At 34.5% G+C, this 26,897-nt stretch overlaps 1 protein-coding gene across 1 annotated transcript in view; it reads left to right on the plus strand.

Annotated features, from left to right (window-relative positions):
• Positions 1 to 26,897, plus strand: part of LOC122803912 (extracellular calcium-sensing receptor-like) — a 254,532-nt gene that overhangs the window by 3,783 nt on the left and 223,852 nt on the right. The window lies entirely within an intron of this gene.

Consider the following 26,897-nt stretch of genomic DNA (forward strand, 5'->3'; position numbering starts at 1 on the left):
AGGTCCATGGGTGGCCTATGTGACTAGTCTCACCTTGTAAGCAGTGTGGTAACTTTGTGATTTACTTCCTAGTGTTATGACACAGGGAAAGCTGACAAGATTTCTCTGCCTGATGAACTGGGTAGCCTAACTCATGAAAGATTACAGTAAGACAGTCTTTTCTCAGCAAACAGTAATCTGCTCCATCCTACTGAAATAATTGTCTGCCTAAAATGACTCTGTTGTTTTCTAAGATTTCTCCTCACCCAAAATGTGTAACTGTGCAGTTGCTATATATATTTTTTGGGGGGGGGTGCATGGGGATACTGATGGCCTTGCCTTTTCAAAAAAAAAAAAAAACACCTTCTTCAAACTGCACCGCTACCCTGATTGGTGACAGTTTATACTTCATGCTCAAGCTGTTAATATCTGCAAAACTGAGCATCGGTTTCTTATAGTAGAACCAAAGGCTACAGCCAGACAAGCCTGAAAGTAACATTAGATGTTTCTTACTGATATGGTGGATAACGCATGAGGGAGCCGGAAGAGATATTTCTGATCAAGATATAAAATCATTACAGCAAGCCAACTTACCATAAATTAGTAATACATGGTGTAATATAGCAGTACGCAACCCAGATAAAAGAAAGACTGATGGGAGGTGGCATGAAAGAGACAGACACAAGATACAAGAAAAGGTTAGCTTTCATTAGCAGAAAAAAATGGAAGAAAACAGTAAACAGCAGACTGCATATGATGGAGAGAGAGAGAGAGAGAGAGAGAATGTGAGTGAAATATTACATATTATGTTTTTGTCTAAAAACAAGCAAAATAATTTGAATCATAAGGGAACAGAAAAAAACGGAGATATCATAAGGAAGTAAGGCTCCAAAGAAAACATAGCACAATGTGCTGAAAGAAAGATACCGTGGGACTAATGGTGGAATTCAAGTGATGGAAGACAAACTTGACATGTAGAGTGCAGTAGCAGCTACAGATGAATATGCAAACAGCACATGAGAGAGCCAAAAGAATAAGACGTAAAAGTGCATCTAACAAATGCATCTAGTGCCTACGTCTGCTCCTTTTAGTGCGTTTTACAAGCTGTCATTCTCATATGCAGTACTATTCCATATGGTGTATTTTTAAGTGCATCTAGAAAATGTAAAACTGAAGAGCATGCAACAATTAAAATAAATACCATAAAGAATATGTTTTAAAAGGAATTAAATATCCATTTGCTGTCTGCAGAAAGCTGATAAGAGATTGGAGAAAGATATTGACACGCTTTATGTTGATTATAGACTCTTCACTTTCTTGCTCAGGATTTTAAATCTAAACAGAACTGGTCAGATTCACCTAGTAAATTTAATTGATATCAGCCTGGTGATACTGAAAGAATTACCTGAGAGGTAGTGTGAAAAATAAGCCAGGCAAAATGCAGGAAACTAATATGTAATGTTAAAACTTCCAGTGCTTTTAAAAAAAAATGAGTACACTAAAACTCTAAATAAATACACACTGGGGTTTTAGATAGTTAAGTACTTCTTACAAATTTGCTTGAAACTTTGAACATGGGGGACGTTGCCAAAATGGTGAGCAGTTAACAGCACTGTTTTTTTAACTCTGCTTCATTTTAACATCTTTGACAGGATTTTTACTAAAAAACTCAAATAGGACATTTCAAAACTTGATGGATTTATAGTTCTATGTCTGCTGAAAGATTTACTACAAAAAATAACAAGTTTGAAACTGTTCTAATTGCTTACTTCCTGTCAAGAAAACAAGAAAGAACTGATTGTCTCAGAATGAGCAACTCTAAGCCCAGTGTACAGGACAGTACTATAAAAAAGACATACAGGCTATAAATAACATCAGTGAGTTATCTGTCAATATAGACAAATTAGAAAGCAAAATGGCACTTTTAAAGAGGAATGTAAAAACAAGTTGAAGTGCTGAGTAAATCAACAATCATCACAAATGTCGAGTACAGAAGAGGCAATGTCTGATTTTGATGGAATATTACTTGAAAATGAGAATAACACCGAATTTCTTCAACAAACAAAGTAACTTATTCTGGGATAAAATAGAAAACTTAGAGAACACATCTAGCAGGATAACATCAAGATTTGTGGCACTCCTGAAAAAGAAGGAGACAGTATGCTTCAATTCCTTCATACCTGGCTCCCTAAAACTTTGAACCTACCTAAAGCTTTTCCTTTGGCATCGAAAGAGCACATCGATCACTTTCTAACACATCTTAAAAAAAAATAAAAAACACCATCACCAAGGTCAGATCGTAAGATTTTTTTTAAGTCAAGATAAGAATTTTGTCTTAAAAGCTGCATGAACTAATTATCCAGTTAAAGTTAAACAAAAAATGCTATAAGAAGTGACAATGACTATTCTACATTAGTGATGTCCAAGAGAAAAGCATGCGTGCCACTTGTTAAAAGCTTAAAGAACAAACATAGTGAAGCACATATCTGGCTTCTAGCAAAAATAAGGATTAACCTTCCAGAAGGAAAGAATATTTTTACACCTTGGAAGATACAATGGACTTTATACAGAAAAATAAAATCGTAGGGGGGGGCAGAAGAAATGGACTGGAATCTATGAACTTCTTTGAAGAGAAATGCAACAAGAGATGGTTGATTAATAAAAGACAAAACAGTGAAAAACTAAAGCACAAATAAAAATCAATGTATTTCATGGTTATGAATTCTTATTAATTTAAATAAGTGCTTAAATACTTATGAACAGGTGCTGCATATTACTTTTTACAAGGTAAATCATTTAGTTCTTTCTTTACCTACTTCAAATGGTTACTAGTTCCCTTTCTAAAATGTTAGGAGTTTGATTCTTTCAGTTATATATGAAATTAAAGCCACTTATTTTCAATTAGCGTTTAAAAGGTTAAAAGTTAATCATTATTATGATGAAACTTATTTTAGGAGGCACACTTTTTGATATCTTGGTATAGTACTTTTAAATATAATACAAGATGCAACAAATGACACAAAAGAGGTGTGTTAAGTTATATTCTGGTTTCTTAAAATGGTTCAGTAGTATGCTACTAATAGCGTTCTTGACATGCAATAGCTCCTAGGAAAGACATGCTATTTTACAAACATATAAAATATAGATTATTACATATATACAAGCTACTATTGGAATGATATCAAATAGAGTAACACTCACACTTTTACAAGTTAAACCTGGATCACACATAACTGTAATTGTTTTAATGCAAGTTTATGTGCTATGTCTCATTTAAAAAATGAGAATCTACTTTTTATTAAACATTTCATACAAATAGTGCTTGCTGTATCACTAAATGCTATTTTTGAGTGCAATGACTTTTTGGTGGTTGGGATACTTTGAGATTTTTTTTGTTGTTGTTTTTTGGTGGTTTGGAGGGGTTTGAGGGATTGATGTGTGGTGTAGAGATGGCCTGGATTAAGTTGTGAGTGTTTTTGTGTGAAATACAACTGAAGGGTTGTTCATTTTCAAAGTCTTATCTTGAAAATCAGCCTGAAACAACTTAGAGTCATGAGTACTTTTGTGATGCTGCTGGAGTTCTAAAATTCTAGTAGCTGTCTGGGTTACTTCTGCCTGCCTAACAGTAAATAATCATAATATTTTGAGTCATATGCTAAGATGTCAGTAAATACAAGTTAGACAATAAGCAAAATACAGTAAATTGCATTTTAAAACACTGTTAGTTATTAAATAGTTCTGAATGCTTGCAGTATACCAAAAGGATAGTTTATATACTATCCCATAGAATGACACTTCTGACAAAAAAATTAGGATTGTGTTTCTCTGTTATTGCCTCTTTCGAATGATAACAAAACTTAATATCTCAGAACAATTTATTATGGAAAGTCTGAATCTTAAAAGGAAAGATTTTTCAGATGTTTGTTCAGATACTATTAGACATAACATTTAAGAAAAAAATAGGACTGATTCTAACAGTAGTACTAGATTAAAGAGTATCAAATATATAAGGGTAAATATGAATGTTCTATTATATGATACTCTACACTAGGATTATAGCTAAAATATAAAACTTAGGAATATAGTAATAGTACAAGACATAGTATGCAAACAGAAATAGAAAGAGATCAGAATAAGTAGATATGTATATAGTTAAAGAATATAAATATATATATATATAAGAGTGGGAAGCTAGCAGAGTAGTTAAGGTGCTTACCTTAGAGGCACAACGTGTAGGATTTGATTCTTACATGGTGTAATTGGCTGGGCTTAAAATGACCCACAAGGAGAGTTGACTTAGTACTAATTTATGAACTTAAAATCCTATAGACAACTTTACACATAGTAAATAAAATAGAAAAAAGATAAAATCATCTGACTATTAATAAATATGAAAATAACAACTGACTTCCTGCCTATAGTAGACCAGGGAGATAATGTGAGGTATATAGAAAGATGACTGTAGACTTCTTCAGGAGGCCACAGTGGTGCAGTGGTTAGCATTGTCACCTCACAGTATGATGTTCTCCGGTTTGATCCTCGCCTGGGGTGCCTTCTGTGCAGAGTCTGCATGTCCTCCCTGTGGTTGTGTGGGTTTCCTCCAGGTGCTCCGGTTTCCTCCCACATCCCAAAGACATGCTGTAGGTGGATTGGACACTCCAAATTGGCCCTAGGTGCGTGTGTGCTTTCTGTGGAAGGTTGGGTGCCAGGCTGGTAGCTCAACACTGTAAAACTTCACTGCCAATCATGAGCGGACAGGTGATCCACTGTGGTGACCCCTAACCGGGAAAAGAAGAAGACTGTAGACTTATTCAGTTTGGTCAACTTATAATAAAGATTCTGAACACTTGTTTAACTTCTTATTCATAATAACTCACTGACAGACTATTTTAAGATGATGCAACATGAGACACATTAATATGAATCAGAAGCATGACTTAAGCTTTTTAGTCTAATTGAGAGTTTGAGATGCAGTTTGATCATCTTTTCATCAAACTAGTAATGTTATTCCAGGGTAGAATGTTTTAGGGTTATATCATTAGGTAATTTTTTTATCATAAGAAGTTACTAAGCTATTGGCCCTGTGGCCCTTACAAGCCTAGCCAAGAATTTATCCCATGTTCTCACAAGTCAGCACTCTATGCCCAGCTCAGCAGAGACACAGGTAGAATCCCAGGAGTGTATGTCTTATTCCCCATCCAGTTACCCAGGTTGTGCTTACAAAGGGTTAATGAGGTACTCTGCTTGACGTGTAGAAGGAGTTTATTCCACAGAAGGGGGGATCTCTGGGACACGAATCTGTCCTGCCAATAAGTCCTACTGATGTCACATATCAGGTTGAGATCGCATGTGTGGGTTACTCAAGTAGAGTTTGACTTGTGGATATGTAGCAGTCCCATCAAGGCGGGGTCTGAGATTGCTCTGTATGCCAGACAGAAGTCACCTCTGAGGAGTAGAGGGACAGGGCCTTTAGTCATACCTCTCAATCTTCTTAGAGCAAGAAATCTGGACAAAGTCATAAATAAAAGTGGGGCAAAGGCTCGCAAATAAGGACAATTTTTAAATACTGCTTTTACTAGCATAGAAAGATGATAGAATAACAGGTTTTACATTGGCATGAATTTTTTGAAAGGTATGAAGTCTGAAGTTCACATGTCTGTCATTATTTTCAAACTTCAGTCCTTAACAATTTGCCCCTAATTTGCAAGAAAAACAGGATTTTATGAAAATTGACCAAAAATGTAAGACAAAAATCTGGAAAGTCTGCAAAAATATTTACAGTTGAGAGGTATGTCTTTAGCATATCTGTGTAGGGTAGATGTTTGAGGCCTTGGATTCTCTTGGTGAGGCACCTCTATGGTCTGTCCAGCTGCTGCATGTGCTTTGTAAGGTACATGCTGAAAGGGACAGTGTACTTAATAATAGGTCTTATAAGGGAAGAATACAAGGATGTTGTGACCACATTGTCCCTGGATGAGATACTCTTACTAATGAGGTGGGCCATGTAGAAAGCTTTCCTTGCAATGGAGGCAACATGGTGGTCAAAAGTCAGTTTGCTATCAACCTGGGTGCCCAAGTCCCTCACGAATGACTGCATGCTTAAAACCATGTTATTAATGTGGTAATTTGTGGGGATGTCACTCTCCTCAAAGGGGATGATGATGCATCTTTTGGCATTCAGTTTGAGGCAATGTTTCTGGCACCAGTCATTTGTTTGGGTGAGGACCTCTTGGAGGATGTCCACATCACCAAGAGAATTGAAGACAGTGCCCAGCTTGCAGTTATCTGCAAATTTGGTCAGCCATAGCCAAATGGTTTTGGCCCGCACCTCAGAAAAGTATATCCCAAACAAAAGAGGCCGCAAGACTGACCCTTGTGTACACCATTTATTTTGGGTCTACTGCTGCTTGAGATTGTTTCCCCTGTTTTGACTAGGTGGGTTCTATCAATGAGCCAGTTTGCTACCCATCTGGTAACATATGGATTGATGCCTAGTTGAGAGAGTTTAACAATTATACTCAAGTGGGGTATAGTATCAAAGGCTTTGGCCAGGTCAAGGTAGGTTTTGTTTCAAAAGTTTTGTCCATAGCTGAAGATTTCATATTGTTATATATAAAGTATATAAGTTCTGTACATAAATGCAATTTCATTATACTTGTGTTTTTTTCTCTCTTATATAAATGTCTGGTTTTAAATGCATATCTATTAATATTAATGGATTGAATAATCCAGTAAAGAGGAGGGGTCTCTTCAAATACTTGCAATTACATAAAGCTCAAATAGTATTTCTACAGGAAACACATTTACTTAATAAATATGTAAATACATTTTCATTAAAAAGTTATTTGTTTTTAGCAGGTTCTGGCTTTCTTGCTAAAATAAGAGGTACCTTCATTTTATGGAAGAACTCACCAGTAATGCCTAAAGTAAAAGATACTTAATTTGATAAAAATCATATGTTAAGCATTGTTATAACTGAGTGGAATAGAGAACTACATATATTGGTGAACTCTTACATGATTCCAGGGGCTGGAGCTAAAGACACAAAAGGTTACTTGGACACTATAGCCTATTACTTGAAAGGTGAAGTCATAATGGCTGATGATTTTAATTGCATTTTGTCAAAGATTCCACTGCAGATAGACAGCTGTGAATCATACCTTCAGCCAAACACTTGAAGTTTGTAAATCTAATGAACTGAAAGAATATATATATATATATATATATATATATATATATATATATATATATATATATATATATATATATATAAGCTAAGGAAAACAAACTCACTTCAACTTACCTATCATTCATAAAGATATGTAACACAAACAAATATAGATAACATTTTTGTCTCAAACAATCTATTTTTTCATATCGGAGAAGTTTCAATAGCTTCAATAGTTTCATGTCCATTATTAGACCATAATGCTATAATCTTTAATATTATTTTAAAAACTGACAATCCAATAAATCACAGGAGATTACCAGTGTACATTATTAAAATAAAAGGATTAAACAATTGGGATGTTAAAGAAATCAAATGTTTCCTAGAAGTAAACATGAATGGTGAAATAACTGGTATTATCCTGTGGGATTAACTAAAGGCTTACTTAAATAGAAGAGTTACAAGCTAGTATATTAGTGAAACAAGAGAAAGGGACAAAGAATGGAATATACTACAGGCCAAAATAGACACACTAAAGTTAAATCTAAAACCAGATGATATTACCAGTCAGTCTGAACTTAAAAACTTAAATATAAAATATGTTGAAATTCTATATCATAAAGTTTCAATAAACCTGGAAAAACTTACTTCAGGCATATTCAGTAAACCCTTTAAGCTTGCATAAACTTGCTTTTAGAGCAAAGAAAATGAATACACTAAATCATATCAAAGAAAGTATAACACCTATAAATAATAAAAAAAGAAAGTAGAACAGCTTTTAAAGGTATTCTTGATGTCTTTAAAATATTTTAAGATAATATAAATAATAATGCAAATAAGCTAAATAATGATATAGTTGAATCTTTTATAAGGGAAAATATAAATAATAAATTAACAAGTGAACAGATAAAAAATTGACAGACCATTCACTTTAACAAAAATAAAATATTGACTAAAAAGTAAAAAAAAAATAAAATAAGGCACCAAGCTTAGATAGTCTTATACCAGAACTATATAAAATACTACTGGATGATAGAGTTAAAATATTAGATAAGGTCTATAGAGAAATAAAAGTAACTGCTGAAGTCCCATGTCATGGAAATATTCCCTTATATATCAACTATTTAAATCAAGATAAGGATGCTACCAAGACCCATTTCACTTTTGAATGTGCACTATAAGAAGTTCATTTCCATTTTAGCTAACAGAATTAATCTATTTATACCTAAATTATTTTTAAATAGACAAGTAAATGATAATATAATAAGAATACATACATTCATAGACTATGTAAATAAAAATAAAGAAGAACTTCCTATCATTAGTCTCGATTTAGGTAAGGCTTTTGACTCAGTTAATTGGTTGAATTTGTTTAAAACACTTAAAGTGTATAATTTCTCACCTGAGCTAAATGCATTTCTAAGTTATACAATAGCTCTTGTCCTTATGTTAAAATAGATTATTTTCTTTCTAATTCCTTTAAATTACAAAAAGGCACAAAACAAGGCTGTGCATTATCACTTTACTTTTTGCATTAGCTATAGAACCCTTTGCTAATAGTATTAGATCCAATAAAAATATTAATGGTATCAAAATAAAAGAAGATTTCAAACTAAAGATTCAGCTCTTTGCTGATGATATTTTGCTAATGATAGAAAATATAGAAAATTCATTAGAACATATAATTATTTCTATGAGCCAGTTTGAAGAAATCTCAAACTTAAGATTTAATCATAATAAAACAAGTACATTCATTAATAAAAAAAAAATATACTAAACATTCCAACTTAAATTGGAATACCAATCAGATGAAATACCTTGGTATAGTCATTATGTCTAATAGTAAAGAAATGATACAATTTTTAAACAGGCTGATAAAGTTTTAAGTTTAGTCACAAATTGGAACAAATTCTACTTTACCATTTAAGAATGATTAATGCTTATTAAGATGGCATTTCTCCCTAAAATACTGTTAGTCTTGCAATCTTTAATACTGTCTTCACCAAAAAAATTATGAAGAAGATTGATAATATTATACTTATTTTATTTTTTTGTCATCTTAAATTTAATTATTTTTATTTAGATATTTTGCATTTCTTTGCCAGGGATGTCTGACTGGGCCAGTGTCAATTTTTTAGTGGAGGCTCATGGAGAAAGGTTCCATTACAAAGACACATTACAAACTATACAATAAATCGATAACAATCAAGAATATATAACTTTGGTAAATATAGGTAGTAAATAATTTATACATAAACAATAAAAACTGAGAGAATAATATAAAGTAGAAACAAAGAAAGCTAACATATAAACTCGCATGACATAGTTTGTGTCATCATGGTTTTGGTGGTAAATATTTATGAGATAAAAGTATGGTATATGAACAAGAATATAGCTGATTGTTGCTATGTTGGTGTTATTTGTTCTATACAGTGACAGCTAAGGCAATACTGAGGTGAAGGTTGAAGTACAAGAAGAAGGGAATATGGTGAAACTGTAGAAAGCTTAAGATAGGTACATAAAAATAGGACCAGTAGTGAGCTTGAGATAGGTAGAGAGAAATTGGAATTCTGTGTGAGAAGGGATAGTTTGGATGTTAGAATTTAGTAAGAGAACAGATATTTTGGTTTTAAGAACAAGGAAGGACAGAATGATCAGCCTGTATTAGTGCAGGGGCAAAGCTAGTTTTTGGTTAGCTGTTCCATAAGCAGTAGTTTAAATGTGGATGTGTGGCTAGAATTTATTATTGTCTGAGGCATGGAATTTCAGTACTTAGATATTTGATGGGAGAATAGACAGTTACCATAACAATTATTTGATTTAATTACTTTGAGTAGTAGTTTGTTATGATCTTAGTGGCCTGCAATTTGAGTAGAGCTGCACTAAGCTCTTGAGTCCTGGACAGTTGCTTGGATGGTGGAAGATGGAATGAATGAAAGTTAGTTGGTTGAGATATAGGAGATTGGGTAGTTCAATCCAATTTAGTTCATGAAGTGCTGTGCAGTGATGTGATCTTTAAGGTTGGTTAGTAGCGTATCTTGTGGTTTTGTTATAGCAGGATTCTAGTTTATTTAAATCTGATTTTCTGAGATTAGTGAATACTAGTGAGGCATATAGAAGGGTAGAGAGTAGATGAGTTCTAGCTATGGAATGTCTATTGGTCTTGGTTGGGTATGGCTTGACCCTGTATAGTGAGCCTAGCTTAATGTGGACCTTTTTGATAGTTAGAATGAGGTGTTTGTCAAATTTTAGGTTGTTATCAATTGTGACTTCAAGGACTTTGTTGTGCTGGACATGTTCAATTTTAGTTTTATTGGCTGAGTAGATGGTGAAAGGGGACAGTTATCAGGAACTTTGCTATTAGTGAAGAGCATAAGCTTTGTTTTATTTGGACTGAATATGAGTTAAGAGTCTGATTAGTATTTTTCAAGGTCTTTTAAAGATTGTTGAGTTGTTTGTAGGAGTTCTGGTAGGGAGGGAGCTGAACATATGAGGGAGGAGTCATCTTCTTCATATTGAACAGTGGTTGCATGTTGGGTGGCTGTGCTGAGCCTGTTGGTGAATATAGTGAAGTGCAATGGACTGGGAATTGAGCTTTGGGGTACTCCTGCTTAGACTGGTTATAGAGTGGAGAGTTAATTTTGCCCCTTAACTGTCTGTTGGTGATTAGTTAAGTAGCTGAGAAACCAGAAAAGGGCTGGGTGGGTTAGGTTTAAAGAAGCTAGCTTATTTAGTAGCTTTTGGTGGGATATTATATCAAAAGCCTTAGACATATCAAGAAAGATAGACTAGATGAGATGGTTGTCATTTCTTGATTAAGTTTGCAAAATTAACTAAGGGTAGTGGTTGTACTGTGTTTAGATCTGAAGTCATGTTGAGATTCAGGTAGGAGATTATTGCTTAGTAGATAGTCAAGTGTTTCCTTCGATTGGCATAGAAAATGTTGGGAAAATGGTAGAATAGGATTCCCTGATATTTAATTGTATTCTATTTCAACAATCTCAAAAAGTTATAGCATTGTGGATAAATTCATGTTATGATTCAAAATGGAGACAAATAGATCAAGAAATATTATTAGTAAATAAAAAATATATCATGATCAGTCATAAATAAATAGAACCTAATAGTTGTATCTGGTTATTAAAAGATTTTTGAATAAATGGTATTAAACCCTCTTCTCAAATTCCTTATTTAATAACATCATTTCTTCTTTCCAAAAGTTCACATGTTCTAACCAGTGTTTTAAAGACTTAATATTTTCTATGTTTCCATTTACAGATACAAATGATTGCTTATAAACTTATAACTTCAACAAAATTCTATTATTGAAACAACAAAGTAATTTAATTTATTGGCATCAATTCTTAAATGGTGTTGATATATATACTGTTGAAAATTTTAGATCCAAATACAGTCAAGATTCTGAGAATTTGTTAATTTTACAAATATTTAGAGACTTTGCGAACACAGAGGAAAATAAGATATTTAACCTAAATAAGAAATTGTTCTCCAAATTATTGGAATCCTTAATAATAATAATGCAATAAAAAATAAATCATATTTGTCACAAATTTATATTCTTAAATTAGATTTCACATATTTAGACAATTCCTATTAGAACTACTCCTCAAAAAATAATAATGAAGACATCTCTGTGGAATACAAGAAATTAATATTAAAATCTACAGATAAAACTACACCTTCATTATACTGGAACATTATTACTAGGAACTTTTTACAGAAAGCTTTTGTCACTCCTAACAAAATTATAATTATGTATAAATCAAATAGACTTAAATGCTGGAGATGTTATTCTGAAATAATAGCTGATTGGGCACATATGGTATATGAATATGAAGTCATCTCTCCTTTTTGGAAATAAATTAATAACTTTATTCAAGCTCTATGGTCAGATACATGTACTATTTCTAAATCTTTAACTTTATTTAATGCTCTGATTCCTGAGATAATTCCCAAATACCCAAGTGCTTCTTATTTGGTATATTCTTGCTATAGCCAGAAAAGTAATTACTACAAATTGGAAAAGTAAAGTTACCTCTCTTGTGTTGAATTTATTAGTATAGCAAAACTTGTTTACAATAGTAAATTGCATACTATAAAGATGAGAACTTCTATTATTACGCATTCATATAAATCCTGGCTTAAACTTGAAGACTTGCTTGAAAAATATTAATTGTTGTTGATGTATAACTTTGATGTATTGATCAGCAGGGGACCTATGTACATATTTATTTGTTTATTTTATAACTGATTTATTTATTGTTTTAAAACCAAATAAAAAAAATAAAAAAGTGGAAGAAAAGTTCTTGCAGTTCAATTTTAAAAATATTGCTAGAAACAATATTTTTTATTATATCATCCATGTATTAACTGTACCCCACACTCAGATTCTTATACTCATAGAAGATGTCATTCATGGAAAAGATATAACTATAAGAAATCTGCCTTAAAGATTAAATGCAAGATGCCCAATTTTGGTATTTCTTATCCAAATTGTATTATTTGCGGTTTTAGTTTATGCTACTTTTTTCCCTCTGGATTGCTGTATAAATAGGGCTGGATGATAGAAAATGGAAACAATTTCAGAATATTTAGTGGCTGCTCACTAAGCATTTTAAATAATGCAGTTTCTCTCTACATGCTTGAGGGAGGTCAGGTACACACCTTTAAATTCATGATGGATCAAGTAGTTTCAAACATCACAATTATGTGGGTTATAGTCTTACTGCAATGAAAAGATTCTTGCAGTCATTCTTCAGTAAACTACAGAAGTAAATGAACATTTTTCAAACAAAAGCACTTTCTAGGATCAAGTACCTCACACAATCAAGCTAAAAAACCAGCAATTATTTTCTCATTTCATTCTCTTCATATGTGGGCTATGTATCTGAATTTTATTTATTACAGAGTTAACCAAAGTACCATGATCTCCTACCTATTTATTTTTACTTATGTATTTTTTTATTTATCTTTTACTATGTATTTACTTGAGATGATTGTTTGAAATCTGAGAGTAGCTGTTTTCAGACGCTTTTCCAGACTGAGAATAATCATGACAGGTCTAAAGCTTGAAGATAATTTGGCTTAAGAACTTTTGATAAGGGGATTACTTTTTCCATATGGTTGGGATTCTATTTTGGCTCAGTGAGTTACTGTGAATATATTATAGTGGGTTAGTAGGTGAAACATTGGCACAAGTTATTATAGCTTTTTAGATTATCTACAGGGATTTTGTTGAGGAGTTCTTCAGTTTTATTTTTCACTACATGGCAAAAGTAGAAGCCGGTATAAATGGGGGGGTTATTGTTTCACAAGGGATGTTATGTTATGTTGAGGCAGATATTTGATATAAAAGGGGCCACTGGAGGTTTGAACTAAGCTGGCATTGGTCAAGCTGTTACTTGTTTATGCACAACTAACAGATTCACTTGCTTCCAAAATGATTTGTTAGGTTTATTTTTAGGTTTACCATGGCTTTAGCTATTGTAACAATGTCAAATCCCTAAATCATGTGACTAGGAGGTTGCAAGACAAGAATACCTATGCCCAGTTGTCAATGTTGAACATAGAATCTCCAGACTGGTGCATACACATGAATAAATGCTAACACAGGTCCAGAAGGAGAGACAAGTCAGGGTGTTCACACAAGTAGGCATTGGAATTCTCTTCTTGCAACCTTCTGGTCACATGATTTAGTAATTTGACATTGTTATGATCACTAAAACCATAGTAAACCTTATTTCTATTTATTTGCATTTCTGCTTGCTAGCAGGAGTAGAGCACGGATTCTCCACAGGGCATTTACAGGCTGAGACAGGGACAAAGTGAAATGCAAATGCTTTATACAGCAGTGCAAATACAGAAAAAAATGTTGACAGACAGTTGAAAGTGGCTAATGCTAAGAACTGTTCAAGCCTTGTAAAAGTGGCTTTATGTCATCTGATGACTTTTGGTAAGGTTTTAAAGCAGAATAAATAGGTTCATAGGTTCATATGTAAGTACTAAGATGCTGCCCTTGCAAACCATTTTAAGCCTAGACAATTTCCCTTTTTGTGCTCAAATTAATCTATCCCATTTGGTTAAAAACTGGTCTTATCCCTCCCATGGTCAATAATCATATATTACCTCTAATGACAATAACTGGGATCATACCATAGATAATTTGAGGAGAGCCATGCGTGGGATAAAGCATTTAGGAGCTGCTGCAGTCTATAAGTAGCACAGGAAGCAGTCCTGGAGTAAATCTTCTGTTTCTCATCCATAGATCCAAGTTGCACTTGAATATGGACAGGGATGATCTTTGTTTTATGTGGCTGGGGAATCTGTTCCAGAGCAGAAGTATTACATGCGAGATATACATGTTCCTTCAATCCATTCTGCTGTTGTTTCAAAAGATGATTAGATCCCCAGAATGAGTATTTCTGATTCCATTTGATTTGCTGATGTGCAATAAATCAGTCAGTATTAAGTCAGAGGATACCTCGTATGCCAAACATAGGTCACCTATTAGCAATCTGCAGGATCCAATACAAAACAAAACTCAAGCTGAGAAATGTCACAAACATCCACAGTTTAATAAAAGTAATTAGATACAAAATGCAAAGCTTTCGGGCATGGCCCTTCCTCAGCGCAATATCACTAATTAATTCCGTCAGTCATTTAAATTCTTCAAATTAAAATCATATGGCACAACCTGCCAATAATATCACATAACCAATTAATCAACAACACTTATAACAAAAATAAAAACTTTTATGCAGGTAAAATATGACATTTAAATGGGTCTATTTCATATAGTCGAACAGTAATGCTACACAACACCAGCAGTGTACACCGCAAGATGCATGCACTGGACACTGTCCTCAACACGGTAAACTGCAATATCTGTGCAGTAACAGATTCCTGATTCACAGCTCACAGGTGCAACCCATCACTGCCAGGTTATACCGCATACCATGCCTGTCGTCCCCTACACATGTAACACACATGGACAGGGGGGTAGTATCTCAAGGCACCACAGATACACACACCTCCAGGTTGTTGGCACAGCACATAGCATCAGGGCTTATCCATGAGCAGTTAACAGTGTGTTGGACTGCCTTCTGGTTCATAGCCTGGCACACACAAACCTCCCATACACAGGAAACCCACCTGTCCTCCCTAACAACACTGGCAATATAACAGTCTCTAGATATGTCTTCATATGGCTGGACTGCATCATATAGTCGAACTGTAATAAGTTTGAATATGAAACTATCGAACTGCAAACTCCAAAATGTAAATAGTTTGAAAACTCAAAACTTTGAAGATCAGAACTCCGAATGGTTATAGTTGGCCCTTTCGTACTCACTGATGTTTAGCGTCATTGTGAAGTATCCACTTTGATGCAATCTCAGAATTGGTATATTTAAGTAGGGGTGTGGGGGAGTGTAGGGGGACAAAGCCCCCCTACATTAGTAATAGTGTGAAGTGTTTGTGTGTTTTTACGTTGTGTATCGGAACAGCGATATTTTCCACTGGGGAAAAAAATCACTGTTCTGAGCATTGGAAGTTCTTACATTTTGAACTTCTGGGTAGTGTAGCTACATGTGGCAGATGGGTTGTGTTATGCAATATTTCACAGGTGTAGTGGTTGTGTGTTATCTTTATTATTTGAGGTAGTACGGGTGTAAAGCTGGCCAACCGTTGCTATTCGGAGTTCCGATCTTTGAAGTTTTGAGTTTTCGAACTAATTACATTTCGGAGTTTGAAGTTCGATATTTTCGTATTCGAACTTATAACAGTTTGACTATATGATATAGACCCCATTTAAACAACTATTTATACATAATGCATTTAAAACCACATCACCTATATTGCATTTGTTTTTTAACCAAAACAGGTTTTATACTAACTGTAGTATTAATTCCTGGATATCTATCTGCACTTAATCTTACTATCCAGTCATATTCTTATTTCTAGAGCATTATTAATGTTACCCTCTAGAGATCTTCATGAGCACATCTATAACCCTAAATTTAAATTCATGTCTCACATCAAAATCTAGTGCATGCTTAGCTAGTGCATTCGTAGGAATATTCCTATTAATTTCAGACCGATGTTCTATAATACAGTCTTTTAACTTTGGTTACACTTGCCCACATATAACACATTACATTTAATGCAAGTTCCAAGATATGCAATGTTTTCAGTATTACAGGTTGCAAAACGAAACAAAACCTAATGCTATAAGGAGATGAAATAATCTGACAGGGATAACATAAATAGGAAGAAGGGTACTTTTCTATGTTACAACGGCAGTTGTTATAAATATGTTATTCCTGGGGATATTTTCATACATCCTTTGACATCACAAGTGTGTGTGTTTGTGTGTGTGTGTGTGTGTGTGTGTGTGTGTGTGTGTGTGTGTGTGTGTGTGTGTGGTTTAAAAGAACAAATGCTCATAGGAGTGAGCACACTTACAGGCTTGTTTTTCAGCCTTTCAGCTGCATTGCTTGTGAAATTGCAGTACAGCAGGTTCTGAGAATTTGTCCTTATCACACTGTTGTGTGATCTAGGAGTTGGTATGTACAATTTGCAAGGTATGTGTGGGGTACAGGGTACTTGCCCCCCTGCAAAAAGTATTTTTTTTGTCTTTTGTTGTTTGTTTTTCAATCTTTTCAGATTTGATCTAAAAAAATACTTTTTTGCATTTGCTCATTTGATATTTTACTCAGTAATTGTCAAAGTCAAGTAATTGTCACTTTATTGAATGTCATTTCATTGAGCCATACTTCATTGACTGTCATTCTGTCAAACACCAGCTGCTGCAAAAAGGAAGCCCTGGAAATGAAACAGATGTCCATCATGGTGAACTTTGCCCTTACTCCATTGTAGTGCGATGTTGGAGTTTGTATATTTTGTTAGGGGGAGTGTGGGGGGTGCAGGGGAAAAGCCTCCCACTTAGAGTTTTTTTTCCTGTATGTTGTTTTCTCCTGGTGGGTGAGTGGTTCTTTTCCTGGGGTTTCTTTTCGCTGCTCCGGGAGTTCGGTATAATGATACTTGATGAAGTAAACCTCAGAAACAGTTAACCAGGCGGAAACAAACTGGTAAAATGGCATGGACTGTTTATTATTGTAAGCGCTTTCGGCTGCAGTAATATACAGCCTTCTTCAGACAAAATACAAAATCTATAACAGCCTGCAACACTTAAATAAACTAATTCACCATAAAACTCGTGACTTAATTACCCTATCAAAAAACACAATCCATTAAACATATAAAACCTTACCATTAATACTAAAATTAATTATACTTCTTTAAAAGAAGCAGTTATGACCAGCAAATATTAGTTACATTTATGAATGACATTTATAAAAAAATGTTCACTTCTAATAAACTACAAAAAGAAGAAAGAAACTTGTCACAAAATATGAGATAGAAATAAAAATAAAAGTTAGAAATACTTGATGAAGTGACGTTCGATGAAATGGCATTCGATAAGGTGAGTATTCGACAATTAGCAGTAAAACCGTGTGTGTGTGCGTGTGTGTGTCTGTGTGTGTGTATAAATATATATATATATATATATATATATATGTGTGTGTGTGTGTGTGTGTGTGTCTGTGTGTGTCTGTGTGTGTAGATATCCACGGAAAAGAGTGTGTGTGTGTGTGTGTGTGTGTGTGTGTGTGTGTGTGTGTGTGTGTGTGTGTGTGTGTGTGTCTGTGTGCGTAGATATCCATGGAAAATACCTGAAATTATGCTTAAAATTATGAGAATTATTCCCAGATTTCATCTCATGAAACAGAATTTCATTTTTTTCATAAACCATAAATCAGTGTGCTTAGCAATCTCTAAAGAGTGCCAAACTGGATGTATAAAGACAAAGAATCAAAAGCAAGCACACTTTCTTTGCATTGAAGTATATAACAGAACAAAACTATGTTGTTTGTCTTTTCCTGGTTAGGAGTCACCACAGCAGAACTCCGGTCCACTAATGATTGACAGTAGATTTGTTTTTATAGTGCCGAGTTGCCAGCCCAATGCCCGACCTTCAGTGAAGGTATGCCCATTCACACATGTCTTTTGAAGGCCACTCAACCACAGAGAGGACATGCAGACTCTACACAGAAGGTACTCCAGCCAAGAATCAAACAGGAGAACCTCTTGCTGTTAGGCAACAACGCTACTGCTGTAGCGCCACGGCTTGCATGCTTATTTATATTCACTGATAAGAATTTGCTTGAATGTGATCAACCCTTATGGAATGAAATGATTCATTCAAGCCTCATGAATTGTTCCTCAGTTCATGGGAATTGTAATTTGCAGAGTTGATTTTTGTAAAATTATTTAATGATTTGCTCACTAATCCTTTATTTAGCAAGTAATATGATATTTAAAACATCAAGAATAATAACTATTTGGCATGGGCAGAATGAATACATTATAGATATATCACAGTTTGAATGTTTTGAATCCTTTTTTTCCACATCTTTCTAGGATTTGCAACATGCTGGCATTTGGTCCAATATATAACTCCTGCTTTCCAGTAGTCTAAAGATGCACAAACCTAAAAGTCACAACTGGTTAAGCAGGTCTAGTTCACATTGTCATAAGCCAGCAATATCGAATACGATATTGTCAGCATGACAATGTCGAAAGTCCAGAACATCATGCAGGTAAACAGAAATCTCCATAAGGGGGAGATTTCCAAGTACCTCGATGTAGTATGGTCTCGGAGTTAGTATATTTAAGTAGGGGGGGTGTGGGGTGCGGGGGGGTTGCCCCTCGCCTATGCTAGTTAGTGTGTTTTGTAGTGATTTATTTTTTATGTTACGTTATTTGAAATTTTACTACTTCGACCAATAAAGTTCGACCTTTATTGATTCGATGTAGTAAACTTTTGAAAACGTGATATAGACGCAGTTAACCTATGTGTTTAAAGCTCTTCTGCAACTCAGAGACCAGGTATGGCATTCTTGGAAAGCACTTTCTACTAGTATAAATAGACAGAGCCACACCCAGTTATGCAACCTTGCCAAACAGGATATATGCTGTCATAAAAGTCACATATGTTCATAGGTAGGTTCATAGGTAGGTACTAGGCAATCGGCTCAAGGGCCTAACTAAGCCTAGCCAACAAGGTTCCCTGGCTTATGCCACTCAAGAAAGATATTCTCCTGTGCCCCTGTCTTGCAGAGCCACCAAAGTGATCCCTGGGGTGTATTTCCTATTTCCCATCCACTTATCAAGATTTTTTTTGAAGACTGCTAATGAGGAACTTTGCTTAACATAGATACATAGCTTTTCCAGAGTATGGGAATTCTCTGGGACAGGAATCTATCCTTCCAGCATGTCCTGTTTATTGTGGTGACAAGGTTTAGGTCCCTAGAGCATGTAGCCCAGAGGGATTGGGATTTCTTTAGGTATAGCATATCTAACAGCTCTGGGTTTGGCATAGCTTTATATGTTAGGCAGAGATCACCTTGGAGTAGGCAATATACTACAGAGTAAAGCTGGAGTTTTTTGAGATGGTCAGTGTAGGGCATCTGTTTGAGACCAGTAATCCTCTTTCTGAGGTACTTCTGTTGCCTTTCCAGCTGCTGCAGATGTCTTGTGTGGTACATTCCAAAAGGGGCATTGCACTCTATAATGGATCTAATGAGTGTCGAGTACAGGGGAACAATGGCCTCTTTTTTCCTAAATGAGAACCCTTTTGTGATGAGGTGTGCCACATAGAAGGATTTCCTGACCACTGTGGCAATGCGATTATAAAATGAGAGACTACTGTCCACCTGGGTCCCCAGGTCTCTTATCACACATTCAGCATTAAGTAGATTGCCGCCTATGTGGTAGTTCATGGGTATAGAGTTTTTACCAAAGGGGATGACAATGCACTTTTTGGCATTGAGCTTGAGGCCATGGCTCAGACACCAGGCATCTGTCTCAGTGAGGCCCTTCTGTAGGATGTCCACATCATTTGGGGTCTCAACTATGTTTCCTAGTTTGCAGTCACCTGTGAACTTTGTTAGCCAAAGGCTTTCTGTGTTAGCCTGTACTTCAGAGAAGTAGATACAAAACAGGACAGGTCCCAGGACTGAACCCTGTGGTATTCCACTTGTCACTGGTTTGAAGTCAGATTTGGAGTCTGCAACTTTGACAGTGTGGGTTCTGTCAGTGAGCCAATTGGCAACCCATCTTGTGATGTAGGGATTTATTCTTCTTAGAATGGACAAAGGCCTAATTACTGGAACCATTTTTATTGAACTCACAGGGGACAATCTCACTGAAATAGGCATTAATGATGGCAAACTGTCCTGGCTCAAAAAGTACCTCTCTGACTGCCACTATTCAGTAAATTTAAATTCATCAGCCTCTGCATAAGTCCCTCTGTAGAAAGGTGTCCCACAGGGATTTATTCTGGCACCTCTCCTTTTTCTATCTGCATTAACAAACTTTTTGGCTTACTCCCTCTTCTTCTTCTGCATTATGCTGATAACATGGTCTTATTCCACTCCAATCACTCTGTATCCTCTCCTGAACTTGAATTTCAAGCTGTTTTTCATACCATTATTTAATGAGTCAATGAAAATCAATTGCTACTCAACCCATCTAAAACAAACAAAAATGTTTTTTTTGGAAGTAGGCAAAAGCTAATGTCTATCTCCACGCCTCTAAAAATCCTCAGTCAACTTAATAATACTATTGGAAATATCACTTCAATAAAATATTTGGGGATTTGTTGGACTGCTTCCTTAACTTCCAACTCCACCTGGACTACATTCACAACAATCAAATGTCTCCTATACTGGACTAATAGGATCTCTCCTTTTCTTTCCAGACCCTTCAGAAATTCCATAGGTAAATACATCTTATTGGTTCAGTTAGAATATGTCTCCCTCTTATTGCTGCACCTTCTAAAAGAAAAGTATCCACCATTCACAACATTTTAAACTTAATTTACAGATTCATAAATGTCTTCCCAAGAAATGGACATTACTGAAAAAAACATTGAAAAATCAGACTTGATGCCTGTGAAACAACATGCTGAGTTTTTACTTGCCTCTTAATTATTTAAACTTATCAAAAATGACACTTTCCTCCCATTAGCTTCCAGACTGTTCAGAGATACTCCAGAATGCATCCTTAAAAATTTTAATCACTCATGTCTTCTCCTCAACCCCCCCCCCACCAAAAAAAAAGTTGGCTTTACTCCACAGGCCATGTTTTCTCAGTGCTGGATCCCATATTATGGGAAGGTCTCCCTTCTCTTCTTAATGCCTTTTACCCCATTTTCTGATCAGAAATTAAAGCACATTTCAAGACTCTAGGAAAATGCAGTCACTATCTCTCTGGTCGTATAACTTAATCTCTTCATTCCCTTCTGTCATCTAAATACCTTGCTCCGACTTTATTTTTCATTGTGATTCTGTCAGCATGCCAACTGTAATATCTGTCCCTCTGTATAAAATATCATGTATCTATTGTCTTTATACCCTCATGCCAACTAATATATTCACTTTGCATACAATATATGTATATTTGCATTTTGACATTCATTCTGCATATAATATCACGTATCTATTATGTTTTCACTAGGATGAGACTGAAATAGGTTCAGTGAGCTAACCCAGTTAATAAATTCTGTATCTATATATATATATATATATATATATATATAAATATATATGTGTGTGTACACACACACACACACACACACACACACACACACACACATATATATATATATATATATATATATATATATATATAAACATACTGTACTTTATTAAAACAATTATTATGACTGCATTGTATTGTATTCCATGAGAAACACTATCTCAGTAAAAATAGAAGGATAATCCATGCCTTATCTTATCTGCTTCCCATACTCTTATATGTATCACCAATTTTCCCTAAACTCCATGCCTCACAGAAGACCAAGCTTGAGCAGTGCTATATCCAAATTTTCATCCAGTAAACCTTCATGAGTGCATTCTCCATGCACATTTCAACTGGTTACAGCTATCCCATTACCTCATTCTTTCTCAGCTACATGTAGCAGACAGTATAGTCCATCTTCTTGAGAGGTACACTGCCCTAGGCTCTTTGCTACAAAAGTACACCTCCAAACTGCAACTCTGATCTGGTGATAAACATCTCCTCTTGGTTCAGAAATCCACAATATAGCATTATATTTCAGCCATGTTTCCAAGACCTGCAACTTCATTACACTCCCTAATATACTCATTGAAAACCTTGCTCATCTTAAAATCTAAACAAAAACAACTCCTCTTTAACCCTCTTTAACTCTTGGTTGTGCTACTATTACTCTCCAAGATAAGACTGCCATTTATCATGACCACCATAACAAGTGTTGTGTTTAAAATTCTGTAGAACCTGTAACATTATTTAAACATTTCTATGGTGTAAACCAAATCAAAACCATGGAAGAGAACCAGTGCCAGAAATTGCAGACACACTACGCCACAACAAAAACCAATACAGAAAGGCACTGTGGAGGTGCAGGATATAAATGTAGGCCAGCCAAGGAATCAGAAAAATTTATTTATTTGAAACACTAGAAGATGAACAATGAAAAATACAAATAATCCACTGGAGCTCAAATTAAATGCTTAATAAATGCACCTCAGTTTTCATCTTCTCCAAGGACTTCTTCAGATAATGCCGTCTGCTTGGTCACACCCTTTATATATGTATTTCATTTAATCAACCAATATAACTTTAAGCAATTAACCAATTAAATACACAAAGCAATGTTTAAAAACCTATAGTTAAAAATATTCTAAACCATTATTTTCCATAAAAGCTGCATATACTTAACTGTTACAGTACTGTATTAAGACTCTACCCTATACTGTGTGTTTCACATAACATGATCATTTCATCAACAAATAATTATAAATAAATACTTTTAAATAAATCGATTTCTTAAATGAAGAATAAAACTGAAAAATAAAACTGATGTTATGCTCCCCTCCAGTGACTAAACTATCACATAGCAATTACATATATATATATATATATATATATATATATATATATATATATATATATATATATATATATATATATATATATAGGTCTACTTCACATCACCTAAAACCCATTTGAATGACGTTCTTTTCACTGAGACCAAATCACCTAATTCTCAAGATACTGACTGAATCTCATTTCACTGAATTGCAAGCAATAGACAGGATGTGGGCTTCCTTTTACCTGTGATTTGTTTGTGATAAAAATAATTTCTGTTACTTACAGTGCTGACTGCCAGAAAACTGATAGTCATGTAGAAAGTAGTGTTGTAGCGTTTTAAATGTGAGTATGTCTCTTTACATTTTTATGGGAAGTATTTAAAGTAATATGGTGGATAATTTGTGCATTCCAAGCAGTAGTGGCAGCGTGTAATGTACCGTAAGGCAAGTAAAAGGTATATGGCCTTTTCTCCACTGTAGTGTGATCCTGGAGTTAGTAAATATAGTTAGTGGGGGAGTGTGGGGCATAGCCCCCCACATTGGGTGGTGTGCGGACATAGTCCCCTACTTAGTTTGGTTTTATATTGTCTGGTTTCTGGTAAGGGGGTAAGTAAGTAGTTTTTAGCTTCTGGAAAGAGGTAGTTATTAGTGATGTGAGTATGTTTGTTTATGGTTTAAGGTTTAGTCTTTTGAAATTTAGCATTGTAAGCCGTCAGTGAAATGAGATTTAGTCAAATGAGTTTTCAGTATTTTGACAAATAAGGTGATTTGGTCTCATTATTATATATATATATATATATATATATATATATATATATATATATATATATATATAGAGGACTACTTTAAATAACCGAAAGACCACAACACCAAAACACAAAAAACCAAGACCAGAATCACAAAATCCCAAAACACTGAAAACCGCAAAACTGTAAACCACACACATACACACAAAACACACACACACAACTACCCCAAACTAGTAAACACACCGACCTACACTAGTGATAGGCAGGGAGGCAAGCCCCCCTGCACCCCCCATGTGGGAGGCTGCACTCCCACCATACCCCCCACTTTATTATTCTAACTCTGAGATTGCACAAACAGACACACAAAGTAAACTCACACCCACACATTTCAGTCCCTCACACACACAAACCAAAGTCACAACACACACTTACACACAACAATACCCCTCATAACTACACTTACACATACATACTTACCTACTGCAGAACACCAAAAGCGCTAAATCAATCTCTTGTAATGTCGGGATTTTGAATTTCGTGCTTTTCGGTGTTCTGAGATTTCGTGATTCTGGTCTCGGTCTTCTGGGTTTCGGTGTTGTGAACTTTCGGTTATTTAAAGTAGACCCATATATATATATATATATATATATATATATATATATATATATATATATATATATATATGCTTAAATCTACCTTTCCTTATGTTACTGACACAGTTGCTTTACGTCAATAAAATTAATTTGTAAAACCCATGCAACACTACCTCTACTAAAATAATATATCAATAAATAAATAAATATACTTATTAAAACAGGAAAGCATCTATCACTTCTCCCTTTATTTACTTATTTAATTACCTCATCTACAAGTTTAATAGGGTATCTTCTTACTAAAAACATTTGTTTCAGTTTAAAACACACTTCTTTAAAATCCTCCTCCTCTGAGGTCATCCTCAATATTCTTATAAATTAACCCTGAATAATACTTATTTTTTGTTTATATTGGTGTGCACTAGTGAAATACGAATATGAATTTGAAAATGTGTCTTTTCATATACTATCGATTTAAACTGCTCTTATCTTCAAGTGTAAGAATTGTGACATCCAAAGAATTCACTCACTTCTTAGTAATATTATGAGTGAATTTAAGAAATTCAGTGGTTGTGCCTATATAGTGTAAAAATTCTCTAAATTTCCCTTCTATGTCATCTACATATCTTTTATACATGCTTCAACAGCTAACATAAGGGGAGTTATGAAAAAACATTTTCTCCTACATGGAAGAAAAGAAAGTAAATTTGTGTTTTGGAAGAAAAAGTACATACAACTCCCCACTGCCCCCCAACTGAAAAAAATTGAAATGGTTGTGGAAAAAAAGAGTTAAGGAAGGTATTGCAAAATATGAGAGCTGGTCCAAACCTCCCTCTGGAAGAAACACAATTACTAGATGAACTAAGTAAGAACAGTAACATAAGGGTAATGAGGCCTGACAAAGGGGGAGGGACTGCCATTACAGACAATATAATATATACAGGCAAAATGATGGACTTACTTGGTGATGAAAGTAATTATGCTAGAGTCTCTAAAAATGAAATTAATATTGTCTGTTCTGAGGTAGATTTTGCCTTGAAAGATTTACTTTTAGAAGGATTGATAGACCTGGATGCTTATAATTTTGTTTATAGATGGAGAAGCTTATTATACCATCCATATTTGGAATCCCTACGGTACATAAAAATGTAATAGATCTGCTGCCCATGCCTATTGTGACAGGTAATACATTGAAAACACATCCTATTGCTAAATATATACATTTAAAGTTAAAATAGGTATTGATAGAGCAAGGAGGAATTTTAAAGGACTCATGGGTTTTCCTTAAAGGGATACTTTGAAATTATTATAAGAAAGACATAATTTTTGCTACAATAGATATCGTAAATCTTTCTTCAGTCATGCCTCATGTGATAGGGTTAGGATGGTTTGAAGATGCTATGGTAGAAAAAGGCACATGTAATTTTAGGGGCTTTAGAGTGCTACTTGAGTTAATGGAAATAGGGCTCCATAACAATTTTACCCATTTTTAAGTGGAATTTTTTTAGACAAGTAAGTAGGGTAGCAATGGAAACATGTGCTCCAAGCTATGTGAATATAATATTGCACAGGTAGGAAAAAAAGTTTATTCATAAGTCCCCTTATGCTAGCTGTTGGAGAATGTATGAAAGATATTTAGATGACATCTGTATATTTTGGAAGGACACAGAAAACAAAATTGAGAATTTTTACACTATATAGGCTCAACCACTGAATTTCTTAAATTCATTCATAATATTACTAAGAAGCAATTGAAATATTTGGATGTCACAATTCATGCACTTTAAGATAAAGAGCAGTTTAAATTGACAGTATATAGAAAAGAAACATTTTTGAATTCCTGTTTTTATTTCATCAATGCATACCCATATAAACAAAAAAGAAATATTTTTAACGGACAATTTATAAGAATCTTGAGGATGACCTCGGAGGAGGAGGATTTTAAAGACGAGTGTTTTAAATGGAAAAAAAATGTTTTTAGAAAGAAGATACCCTGTTAAACTTGTAGTTGCGGTAATTAAAAAAGTAAATTAAGGGAGAAGTTATAGCTGCTTTCCAATTTTGGGAAAGATGAATATTAATTGGAAGCCTATGATATAAAAAAATGGTAATAATAACTTCAAGAAGAGGATTGATGAAAGAGAAAGTTTAGCTTATGCTGGGGCATTTATTATGAACTATAATAAAGATGCAAATGTCATAAAGAATGTTATAACCAGAAATTAGGAAACCTTCACTAGTTTGTCAGATTTAGAGGGGATATTTATTTAGTTTCACAAGACCCAAGAGGTGGCCATGGGAGATTAAAATAAAATACTGGGAAATAAATCAGCAATTGGTTTTAGAAGCAAATGTGACCCCTGGATTAAATGAAAATATCATCCTGGCACCTATTTTAAAATTAAGGTCA

Source organism: Protopterus annectens, chromosome 6.part0, assembly GCF_019279795.1.
Source record: "Protopterus annectens isolate FY-2018-M chromosome 6.part0, PAN1.0, whole genome shotgun sequence".
Classification (NCBI taxonomy): Eukaryota; Metazoa; Chordata; order Ceratodontiformes; family Protopteridae; genus Protopterus; species Protopterus annectens.